Genomic DNA, 12,975 nt, shown 5'->3' with positions numbered 1-12,975 from the left:
TAGTATATGCGAGGGTGCGCCATTAGTATGCCTCCCAGGGGGCATGTATACCCAGGTGCTTTGGCATACTAATGGCGCACCACCTCTGGATGCGCCATTAGTAACCGCAGCATACTAATGGCGCACTACCCGGTGATGCGCCATTAGTATGCACTGTCATACTAATGGCGCACTGTCGTGTGATGCGCCATTAGTATGAATATTAGGTTTTTTTTATTTTTTTATTTTCTGTTTTTTGCGCAGGTTACAAAATGTATAATTTGACAAAATATAGACAGCACACATCAACAATAGATTCATCAAATACAATAGAAGATTAGTCTTTGAATACAATTCATCATATTAGTCTCCGAATACAATTCATCATATTAGTCTCCGAATTAAAAAGACCGAACAAAGATAGAACATTATATTACAAGTCTCGAGACCGCGAGTAGCGAGTTTGTCTTCGCATTACAAGTCGATATCGATCATCTAAACTACCATCACATAGAAGAGAGCTGCGGTCATCACGATGAGCATCATCACGATGAAACTCGTCTTCATCCGGTTCCTCCAACGCTCCCTCCCCTCTCCCGCTAGATAGCGGGCGTATCTAGATTCGGCCTCGGCCCTAGTGGTGTACCCTTTGTAACTGTTACCGCTGAATCGGTGAACCTGTCTCCGACACTCCTCCCAGTCATCGTAGACTCCGGGAACCTTACCCTTGTACACGACATACGTCGGCATCGCTATGCACTAGCCAAACGAAACGTTAGTACCAATTCACAGACAATACATAAGCAATATATAATTATGCAACAGAACGATCGGAAGAGAAAAGCAAGACATTAATAGCATCGATTACATCTAAGTTGAACGACTCTCGAAACCAAAGAGACATACTACAAGTTCATTAAAGTTTAATTACAACATGAGCCAATCGATGTTTCAGAACTAGACAACTCGACTCAAGGGACCGGAGCGTGGATGAAGCCGCCGTCTATCGTGGGAGTCATGAAAGAACGGGCGTTGTCATCCTGCATTTGTAGCATTGTGTCGATGTCACTGTTGGACGGTTGATTTCTGAGGTAGAACTGCCCCGAGGTACGAAGGACATCTTGATGGATGATTTCCGCAAACTCCGACTGGATGCGAAAGAATTCTTGTCGGAGGTCCGCGTCCTGGATTGCCGACACGCTCGCGGCCCAATCTTGGAGTTTACTCGGTAGCAGAAGTTGATGATGGTCCCGTACGATCGCCCGCATGTGATGGATGGCGTAGTAGGCACCCTTCTGACCGCCAGGCGGCTGCTTGACGCAGCAGAACGTCGTATTGTGGGAGAACACGTGCTTGCCGTACTTACGAATAGGCCTGGTGAAGGTGCCTCCAGATTGGGCGTAGCCGGGGAGAACATCATCAAGAACCTTCTTGACATTTGTGTAGTCTACGTTCGACTGACGGTCCGGGTCGAAATACGTGGCCATGGAATATTTGGGGCTTAGGAGGATGAGCGTGCAACGTGTGTCACTGCAGAAAACACGGAATGTTAAAAGAAAAACGATCGAAAAGTAAGAATTCATATGTTACGGGCCGGTTGAGGGGAGGACTTACTCGGGAAAGTAAGGCACGAGGAAGTTATCCTTATCTTGGTTTGCCAGAATGACGCCTTCGAGGTAAGAACTCGCGACTTGCCGGTCCCCAGCGCTGCCCAAGATCTTGGCACGCATGTAGAAGGGGTCGACTATCACGATGTCCGGGGTCTTGTCGCGAATGATCCGCATCTCCATACTCAGCGAAAATAGCCGAACGAAGGTGTAGTGCAGCGGATGAAGGTTAAACATAGCAAAGATGTCATCAAACCGCAGGACGATCGTACCCCCGATGTCGCCATCCACAAAGCCCTTGCCCTCTGGCACCTTGGCCACGAAAACCGGGTATGCCACATCCTTCTCTCTGAGACGCCGCTTCTCCAAAGAAAGAACACTGTCGTGCAGACTCCGCATAGCACCGGTTGCAGCATTGAGCATATTTGGTGGTAGCATCGCCCTACCCGCCACATGCACCCTCCTCGAGATATCCTGCGGTGAAGGTGGCCCGTCCTGAGCACGGATCGTACTCGGTGCCGGCTGGCTCGCACCCTTCTTAGTCTTTCTTTTGCGTGCCTTCTTCTTCTCCTGTAATGGGACCGAGTTCTGCTCACAGACCGCCTTCTTGAGTGTGTTGGGGCTGATAATATTTCGCACCTCGCCTATCTGAGGCTCGGTGAAGTCGGCAGCTGGAGGCGTCTCCTGAGAGCTGAACGCCAGACGGCGCCTGTTGCAACTTGGCTTCTCCGCGGTACGAGCTAGATCGCACACGTCTTTTGTTGGGTTTGGTTCTTGAGAAGGAGGCCCCATGAAGTCGCCATCGTACCCATGCTCGGCAAAGTACTGATCGACGTTGCCAAATGTATCATCGTCGTCGTCGTCGTCGTTCTGATCCTGTGCCATATGCATGTTTGGATCCAGTGGCATAGGGATGTCCGGCACCGTTACGGCGGTCTTGCCATGGGGCCGACTTGGCGCCGGCACGACTGGCGGTGTTGTCTTTGGGGTGGTGTCCCCCGCCCCCAAACGAATCTGGCTCTTCGGCCAAAGCAGGGGCCAGCTCAGGCAGGCGCTGAGGGTCATCACGTCATCATCGTCGGCCCCGACGGGTCGAATCGGAGGTAACAAGTCGTCGCAGCCTGGCAGCACCCGAACCAGTTGAACCCTAAACAAGTTGGGTGGCATCTGGGTACCGTGGAACAAGGGGTTGCCCGGTTGAACGATTTTGCCCTTGGCGACATCGACCAACTCGTTGTTCACGAAGTGGAGGAGAGTGCACGGAACGTCGGCGGCGCCCTGCGAAAACATGTAGGGCGTCAGGGATGCCCAGTCAAAGGCAAGGAGATGAAGTCCTCGGCCGAGAGAGGCTTAATTAGTTACCGTGATGATGGCGTCGAGCTCGGCTAATGTCGAGGCACCGCCAACGGCGGGCGTGCAGTTGACGGAGCGGCCGCTTGCTGAAGAGGTGCCGGCCGGCGTACACCCGGGTGCATTAAGCTCCCGTGCCGGCGTCGGAGACACCAATGCCGCCTCCGCCGGAGGCACCAATGGCCCCGCCATCGCATTATGCGAGTTGCTGGCCGTGAAGCTAGGAATCGGGGGCGGCCCCTGTTGGCCGCCCGCAATCCACGCACTCAACCCCGAGATCAAGGTAGGCACAAGGGCGGTGATCGTCGCTCCGAGTCGTTGTTCCACTTGCTCTTGGACAATCTCCGGAATCCGCGCCACCTGTGCCTTGAGTTCTTGAACCTCTCGCGCCTGGCTTTCCGAGCTGGTCTTTTTCTCCTTCCGCACACCAGCGGTATAGTATGACCCCCATTTTGTCGACAAGCCTTTGCCGGCCACACGACCAGCTGACGTCGGCTTACTGAGCTTATCCTTGTTCTTCATTATATTCAACCCCCTATTTAGAGTGGTGTCCCAAGGGTTGCTCTGAGTCGACCCCGCGCTACTGCTTTCAGTCGCCTGCGGAAGGAATGTGAACCATTTAGAAATTCGGCTTCATTAATTAGAATGCAACCATATGGAGCTAATTACGCGGGGGTGTATTCCTTACCAGAACAAGCTCAAGCCGCCTGGTCTTCGGATCCGTGGTAAGCTCCTTTGTTTTCGGGTCCTTCTTGTACCGGGCCCTGACAAAGTTCCTGGTCTGCTTGTCACCGTATTTATCGAAGAGGGGCGGTAGGCCTTGCTCGGCACGGTCCGCCTCCTCCTTGTCCCATATAGGCTCCGCCACTCTGTAACCGCCGGGACCGAGTGTGTGTTCCCCTATGTTCAGCTCCCGCATTTGTTTCCCCCACTCACTTGATTGGGAGCTTGCGGTGCTCGAGCAATTGATCTTGAAGTCGTTGTAGTCATCTTCGGTGATCGAAGGATTTTTCTCCTTGATCTTCTCATAACTCTCACCTTTCTCGATCATTCTCTTCACATTGCTTTTCCAAGTAGACAGGGCCTTGCTCATCTTCGTGAGGGCAGCATTGTTCACTTTATTCCCTTTGAGGCTTGTGTTTTCGAATTCAGCGGGGAACTTGTATCGTTCGTGCAGCTTCGTGAAGAGGAGGTGGCGCAAATTCCCCCGGTCAGGATGCCTCAGGTTCTCGGTGTTGATCGAGACGGTGCTCCGGACAATGCACCCGAGCTGAAGCGAGTACCCCTTGACTATTCGTTCGGGCGCCGTTGGATTCCCGTTGGAGTCCACTTCAGTAACTTCCTCCTTGAGGGTGCGGAGCACGATCGGGCGCCGGTCCTTCCGTTGCCTCTTCGGCTGGCTGCTATCTGTGCGTGCGCCGCCATCATCAGTGGTGGCATCCTCGGCGGCACCATCAGTGGTGGCATCAGTGTGGTCATCCTCGGCGGCACCATCCGTGGTCTCAGGATCGGTGGGGAAGGCGGCGGCCTCATACAAGTGAGGTTGTTCCTCCATCTCCTGGGACAGCTCCCAGAATGCCTTGCCGCCCGAACCCCCGGCCTCATCGTTGTGGGCCATGTTTCTCTCTAAATAGAAACAAAGTTTGGTCAAAAAGTTGGTTATTGTCAAGGAACAAGATCATGGTCTCATCATTTAGGGTTTGTCGACACCGAGGCATCCTAAAATCTAAGCTTTTATCATTGAGGGTTTTTCGACGCCAAGGCACCCTAAAAGCCTAACTTTTCATCATTTCGGTTTTTATCGACACCGAGGCACCCTAAAAGCCATGCATTAGTCACAAGTACGCCGGGGCACTTGATCCTACTTAATTAACTACTAAGATACCCCGGCCCATGCATTAGTCACAAGTACCCCATATGTCCTATTTTTAGCAAAGTCATGCTAAAATTCACGGAAAATTTCAGCATGACCTTTGCTGAAAATAGGACATATGGAGTACCCGAATTTGCCGGAACGGAAGTTAATCGACATTCCGGCAAACTCAAGGGCCTCTCGGGGTACCTGCAAAATCATCACGACACGATGGTCGGAGACAAAACCCAGCAAACTAGCAAAATCATCACAAATTGTTTTCTGTTAAAGATGATCATCATCTTTACAAGTCTTTCTCAATGTGATCACAAGTAATTCAGAGGCATCACAAGTAATTCAGAGCATCACAAGGCATTAGTAGTTCAGTACATGAACAAGTTTTACAAACCCATATAAGAACAAGTGAATTCTAGTCCCATTGACACTCCTGGTTTTCTACAAACACCAAGTACTAGGGCACACAAAAGTTCTGAAATTTGTGTGCCTAACTGAATTAACTGAATTTTCAGTAACCGAATAAACTGAATTTTCAAAACTGCAAGAATACAATCGAGAAAAATCCAACAGCACTAGAACTGAGCTGATTGACAGTAGTTTTGTTCACTGTTATGTTGGCCTAACTGGATGTTGGCTATCTTTTATAGTGTCTCTGTTACATGCCAGTTTGGTCATTGCTAACTCTTGATGTAACTGATATTTTGATTCCTGAACCCCCGATATGCTGTTGTGGTTAATCCTAAGAGAAGATTTTGAACAATGAGAAGTCCATGGATATGTTGTGTTTCTGACTTCCGTTGAGGATCATGGAAATTGGATATGTGAGTGGTCGGTGGAAGGTTATGCCTACTGTACTGCCAGCTTAAATATAATGCCTATTTCATCAAAAAGAAAAATGTAATGCCTAAGATCCACTATCCTGAACCATCTTAGAACAATTACTGCTGTCGATATTTTTTAGTTTCAAACTTCAAAATGATAGCTATACTGTTCTGAATTTTTAGGATATCAGCAGTTGTTCAAGAGATTTTTCCAAAAATTCAAGCAATTGTACCAAATTTTGAAAGAGATTTTTCCAATTTATATTTAAATAGAATTGGGGTATATACCTTGGAATCCTCCTAATGGAAACAGCACTAACTGGCGTCTCTATTTCAGCTGTGGCCCCGGGCAAGAATTGTACCAATTGTTTCCCTGTAAATACAAGTAAAGAAGGTTCACTATAAATAACAGTATGTGATGAGCATGTCAAAGGTTGCATAGTGGAGTCCTCTCGATATATACTATTCACAACAATGTGCGTGCTAGAACACCATTACCGCACGGTTCATGGCAAGCTGCTTACGTGAGTCTGAACCCCGTTCCCCTGAATCTGTCGGGATTTGTGGGGTTAATGGAACCAATGTTTGTCATTATAAGTTATGAAAGGCTATTATTGTACCCAACTTGTTTAATGCAGCAATGTGCGATGCTAGAACACCATTATCATCAGTGGTGAGATGTTATTCTCTACCAGTTGGTAGAAGATCGAACTCATAGGCAGAAACGTTGATGACCAAGAGAGCAATAAGACGGAATTGTTTCGATCAAGCGGTGTAAATACTGATCATGCACTCAATCAAACCTACTCAGTTCATCTTAAACTGGGAAATAAAGATAATCTTTTCATGCACCACATTTTACAATGAAGTCGTCAAAAACGCCTCTACAGAATACAACTAAGTACAAAGGTTACTACTCACCTTGTCAGCTTTGAGCTTTGGGGACCAACTGGAATAAGACCTGCAGAGAGCAAAAAGGTATTAGAGTCATCCGTAGCGAACCAGTGATCAAAATCCAAATAGCACTTGTTCAGCTACTAACCTGAAAGTTGACTGCTGTAGTTTCTGACATGTGTATAGCTCCTCAGGAGGCCCAATGTCTGCAAGTAAATGGAAACAGTGAGCACGAAAAGATAACATAAGAAAATAATCCATGTACTCATATACTCTGCGAAGAGATGTTGCATGAAGTATAACATCTTGTATCTGCTGTATTGCTAGTTGCTACAAATGATCAAAAGAAGATAAAGTAAAATAGTAAACCAATGAGAGCAACAAAGGCAAGCAGGACTACCACCAATCTGAACATTACAACTTAGAGCCTAGATCTTGTCAAATGCACACCAAAATGCCCTTGTTATTCACACAACATGAAATAGGGCATGGACAAATCAAACTTTATGACAACAGATTGCATTCAACAAGTACTGTAGTGTATGAAAAAATGCAACATAAGCATAGATCATACACTATGTAACTAGCAGCCAATCAGACATATCCAGTGTTTGTTTATTGCATGCCCTGATGAAACAGAAATGAAGTCCTATCTGTTGGCAAGAACTAGACAAAGCAAACAATCCTACCCCAGATATTCAAGCATGTGCAACCTATTCTACATTCTCCGTTCCACACAAGCACAGAAATGGGGGAAACAGCAAGGTGCTTGCATACTCTGCGAAGATATGTTGTATTTAGTATAGCATCTTACATATGATCACATTACAATTTAGAGCAGTAAGGATTGGTGCCAATATGAACATTACAATTTAGAGCCTAGGTCTTGTCAGATGCACACCAAAATACCCTAGTTACTAGCATGGCATGAAATGGGATAGTGACAGGCCACAGTTTATGACAGCAGATTGCACTTCACAGGTTGGGTAGGGTGTGAAAATTGCAACATAAGCGGGTGGGGTTAGGGTTACCTCCTCGTAGAGAGGCAGGGGTCGAGGCGGCGTCGGGGCGGCGGGGCAGCGTCCGGGCGGCGGGGTCGGGGCGGCGTCCTGGCGGCGGGGTCGGGGCGGCGTCCGGGCGGCGGGGTCGGGGCGGCGTCCGGGCGGCGGGGTCGGGGAGGGGTCGAGGCGGCGTCGGCGCGGCGTCCGGGCGGCGTCCGGGCGGCGAGGAGAGGGCGAGGGAGGGAGAGGGCGAGGGCGAGGGCGAGGGCGAGGGCAGCGGCGGCGGCGGCGGTGGATCGAGAGGGAGAGAACTGGCGAGGGGGATCGGGCGAAGGGGGATCGGGCGAAGGGGGATCGGGCGAAGGGGGGCCACAATACTAATGGCGCACCTCACCGTGGTGCGCCATTAGCATGTCCATACTAATGGCGCACCTCACCGTGGTGCGCCATTAGTATTTTTTTTATTTCAGCTCGAGCCAAAAGGTTATGTAGTACCAGAACCTATCTATGTCAAGCCCACTCTACTAGCTCGACTGGTCAGCAGCCAGTTCTCACACCAGGAGGTCCTGGGTTCGACTCCCAGGCTCCACAAATTTTTTTTAGCATTTAAAAAGCTGTTTGATACTTATTTATGTTTAAATATGTTCAAACTTGTTTAAATAATAACAGTAATATTTTTTTTATAAGACAGTAGCATTTAAAAAGCTGTTTGATACTAATTTTTTTATAAGACGGTGCGCGGGGTGCGGGGGGGTCGGCGGCGGCGGTTGAGTAGGGGAATCGAGGGTGCGGGGGGTCGGCGGCGGCGGCCGGTGGACTGGGGGGGGTGCTCGGCGGCGAGGGGGGCCGGATCTGGCGAGGTGGGATAGCGATCGAGATGGAGGGGGGATCGAGAGGTCCTGGGTTCGACTCCCAGGCTCCACAAATTTTTTTTTAGCATTTAAAAAGCTGTTTGATACTTATTTATGTTTAAATATGTTCAAACTTGTTTAAATAATAACAGTAATATTTTTTTATAAGACAGTAGCATTTAAAAAGCTGTTTGATACTAATTTTTTTATAAGACGGTGCGCGGGGTGCGGGGGGTCGGCGGCGGCGGTTGAGTAGGGGAATCGAGGGTGCGGGGGGTCGGCGGCGGCGGCCGGTGGACTGGGGGGTGCTCGGCGGCGAGGGGGGCCGGATCTGGCGAGGTGGGATAGCGATCGAGATGGAGGGGGATCGAGATCGAGTGTCCATGAAATTTAAAAATATTCATGATAGTTCAAAAAGTACCCATGAAATACAATCGAGAAATGAAGGCTACGATTTAAATACAATCGATCTTAGCTAGCTATCTGTTCACAATCTTCTTGCCCTTCTTTTTCGCAAATGGAGTTCTTCTGTGGAACGGACGTCCTTTAGGTAGGGTGGTCCTGCTTCTTCTTGTGGTGTATGCTGCTACTTCATCATCGTCGTCATGTTCGATCCTCGGGTCGCCGTACTTGTCGAAGTCTTGCTCATTGGCTACTCCATCCATTCCGATGATCTTCCTTTTGCCTCTCCTCACGACAACACGACTGGGCTTTGGCGGGTCGGTAATGAAGAAGCATTGGTCCACTTGGGAAGCCAGTACCCATGGCTCATTTTTCGCGGTGACGTTTGCGCCCGCGGTCTTGGATTTGGCTTCGGGTATAACCATGGTGGTGAAATACCGGTCTTCTTTTATGACGTTCTTGGCCCATCTGACACGGAACATCGGGACCTTCTCTCCAGCGTAGCTCAGCTCCCAGATCTCCTCGATCCTTCCGTAGTATCTGTCCTTGTCGTTACCGGTGTAGGATTCCATCGTTACCCCGGAGTTCTGATAACCATCGCTCTTCATGTCCTTGGCCTCGGTGTAGAATGTGTAGCCGTTGATATCGTACGCCTCATAGGTCATCAGGTTGTGCTCGGCGCCCTGTGACAAGGCGAATATGAGTTGTTCTTCCGCGGAAGAATCCTCATGTAAAGGGTACGACAGAAGCTTATGCTTGAACCAACGCGTGAAACATGAGTTGTGCTCTTTGAGTGTATCTCCGTCCGTCCTCTGTTGGCCTCGGTCATTGTACGTCTTTTTAATAAAGGTTTTGTGCTCTACCACCCAAGGATCGACCACGTCTATGTGTTGTAGCGCGACTAGGTTTGCTCTTTCAAAGTCGGCGAGTCGACCCTCGAAGTCGACATGCATTTCGCGGCGACCCTCACGGTGACCCCATCCAGCGAGCCTGCCGAGGTGCCTGTTGACGGGCAGACCAACGGGGTTCTCGATGCCTAGATAATTCGTGCAGTAGGAGATGCACTCTTCGGTCAGAAAGCCCCTGGCTATGCTTCCTTCTGGACGTGACATGTTGCGAACGTATCCTTTGATGACACCATTCATCCTTTCGAACGGCATCATGCTGTGCAGGAACGTCGGCCCGAGTTGGATGATATCCTCCACTATATGGACCAGCAGATGCACCATAACGTCGAAGAATGCGGGCGGGAAGTACATCTCAAGCTCGCATAGTATCACCACGATCTCTTCCTGTAGCCTTCTGAGTTGCCTCACGCCAATCGACTTCCGAGAGATGACGTCGAAGAAGTTGCATAGGCCAAATAGCGTTTCACGGACGTGCGCGTCCATGATCCCACGGATTGCAACTGGAAGTATCTGCGTCATCAGCACGTGACAGTCGTGAGACTTCATCCCGCTGAACTTCTGCTTCGCTGGGTCTAGGTATCTGCTTATCTTCCCCGCGTAACCGTAAGGAAGTTTTACTCCTAGGAGGCAGGTGAAAAACTGCTCGATCTCCTCCTGACTTAGAGTGAAGCACGCGGGAGGGTAGTCATTTCCGGTCTTCTTGGCCTTTTTGCCTTTGCGACGACTTTCTGTGTCCTGCTTCGCCTCATCATCATCATCATCATCATCATCATCATCATCATCATCATCATCATCATCATATATAGCGTGAAGCTCCTGCCTGATGCCCATTGATTTCAAGTCTGCCCTTGCTTTCGGCCCATCTTTGGTCCTCTCTGGCATGTTGAGCAGGGTACCAAGCAGACTCTCGCACACGTTCTTCGTGATATGCATGACATCAAGGCTGTGAGGCACACGGTGGATCTTCCAGTACGGCAAGTCCCAGAAAACAGACCTCGTTTTCCATACCTTCAGCAGCGGCTCTGGCGCCTTTCGCTTCTTTCCCGGCTCTGGCGCCTTTTGCTTCTTTCCCGGCAGTGGGCAGTCTTTCCAATTTTTCAACAGCTTGTCTATTTCCTCGCCGCTCCTCGTACACGGGCGTTTTCGGGGTTCGGTTTCACCATCGAACAGATCCTTGCGTTTCCTCCACGGGTCATCGTCGCGAAGCCACCTTCGATGTCCCATGAACACGGTTTTCGAAGACCCGGGATCTCTATCTAGCTGGCGATACGTTGTGTCATCCATGCACCTTACGCATCCAGAAAATCCGTGGACTACCTGCCCCGCAAGATATCCGTAACCGAGATAGTCGTGCACCGTCGTGAGCAGTGCGGCTCTCATAGGGAAATATTCTTTCTCTGCGGCGTCCCACGTATTGGCTGGCGTTTTCCACAGCGTGTCAAGCTCCTCTTTCAGCAGCCCCAGATACAGATTGATGTCGTTCCCTGGTTGTTTCGGCCCTTCAATTAGCATACTCATGTGAATGTACTTCCTCTTCATGCACAACCAGGGGGGAAGGTTGTACATCCACACAAACACAGGCCAGGTGCTATGTGTGCTTCTCTGGCTGCCAAACGGATTGACTCCATCGGTGCTCGCGCCCAGCACGATGTTCCTTGGATCGTTCCCAAATTCTGGGTATTCGAAGTTCAATGCTTGCCACTGGCTCGCATCCTTAGGGTGACTCAGCATCTTGTCTTTTTTATCTATCTCCGGATCATTTGCGTCATCTTCTCGCTTCTTCTCCTCCCTATCCGCGTGCCAACGCAGGAGCTTTGCTACCTTAGGATCCGCGAAATACCGCTGCAGACGAGGAGTGATCGGAAAGTACCACACCACTTTTCGAGGAGCTTTCTTCCTCTTCTTGTATCGAGTGACACCGCACACCGGACATATTGTAGACTCCGCGTGCTCGTCCCGATAAATGATGCAATTGTTCATGCACACATGGTATTTCACGTGCGGTAAATCCAGAGGACACACGATTTTCTTCGCCTCCTCCAAACTGGTCGGGCACTTGTTCCCCTTGGGAAGACGTTCGTGCCAGAATGACATGTTCTCGTCGAAGCATGCGTCGGTCATTTTGTGTTTTACCTTCATCTCCAGGGCCATGAGCGTTACTTTCAGGCGGGTATCCTCGGGCCTGCATCCTTCATACAATGGAGTAACCGCGTCTAACTCAAGTTGATCCATCTTGGCTTTCTCTCGGGCGGCAGCTCTTGCGTTATCCGTCTGCTTGAGAAGCAGCTCTTGAATATGAGGGTCCTGCACCCAGCCCATCGATGGTCCAGCGTCGTCTGCTCCGCCGGCATCATCATCTTCATGATCATGCCCGTCGCCTGCTCCGGCATCTTCCTCATCATCATGTCCTGCATCTTCTACATGATGACTGTGTACAGCATCACAGTCGTGATCATCTCCTGGGGATTCTTCGTCTTCTCGCCCGCCCGAGCCGCGGTGGTTGTCTTGCTGCCCTTCCTCATTTCTTGCCCGGCCCGCATGGACGACTTCGTAGTCATCTTCATCACCTTGCCACCGATAGCCATCCATGAAACCACGCAACAGCAGGTGGTCCCGCACCTGCCCGGAATCCGGGTCCGCAATAAGGCTCTTCAGCTTGCATCTTCGACACGGACATCTTATCTCCGTCTCGTTCTTTTGAAGCATCTCGGCCTTCGCGGACCTCAAAAACCTATTCATGATGCCTTCGGTCATCGTGCGGACCATGGTCGCCTGCGGGGTAGAGCAAAACGATATTTTAGAACCAAACAAAAATTTGGCATGACTTTCCCTAAAAATAGGACCAAAAAGAATGCTTAATGCCAAAATTCTCGCCGAAACGGAAATGAATCAACATTCCGGCAAAATATTGGCAACTATCGCATATCAAATACCGGTACACCTCCAAACACAAACACATATGCAACACCACAAACATATGCAACACCACGAACATACATAGATCTAGCTAGGCCGTAAAAAGTGCATGTGCACATTGTTGTAAGGAGAACAACCTAAATATAGCTTCCCCCCTTACTTACCTATTAAAACAAGGTAATTTAACCACTTAATTTGAATGAATCTATGGTGGAAATGAGGTGAAAAAGAGGAGGCACCCGAGACAAGGAGGAGGTGGAGAGAATGAAGTGGGGAGAAAGTGAGTGTGTGGGTAGGAGAGGCTGTCCCAAATATCTTGTTGCTGCCCACTTACTAATGGCGCACCTCTTGCATGGTGCGCCATTAGTAGTTACAA

General features: G+C 49.6%; 1 pseudogene; it reads right to left on the bottom strand.

Moving 5' to 3' along the window:
* Positions 1 to 5,960: 5,960 nt before the first annotated feature.
* Positions 5,961 to 12,975, bottom strand: part of LOC123080063 (uncharacterized) — a 33,430-nt pseudogene continuing 26,415 nt past the window's right edge.

This window comes from Triticum aestivum, chromosome 1B (assembly GCF_018294505.1).
Source record: "Triticum aestivum cultivar Chinese Spring chromosome 1B, IWGSC CS RefSeq v2.1, whole genome shotgun sequence".
NCBI lineage: Eukaryota > Viridiplantae > Streptophyta > Magnoliopsida > Poales > Poaceae > Triticum > Triticum aestivum.
Note: the sequence above shows the minus strand (reverse complement) of the source record. Positions and strands in the feature narration are given on the sequence as shown.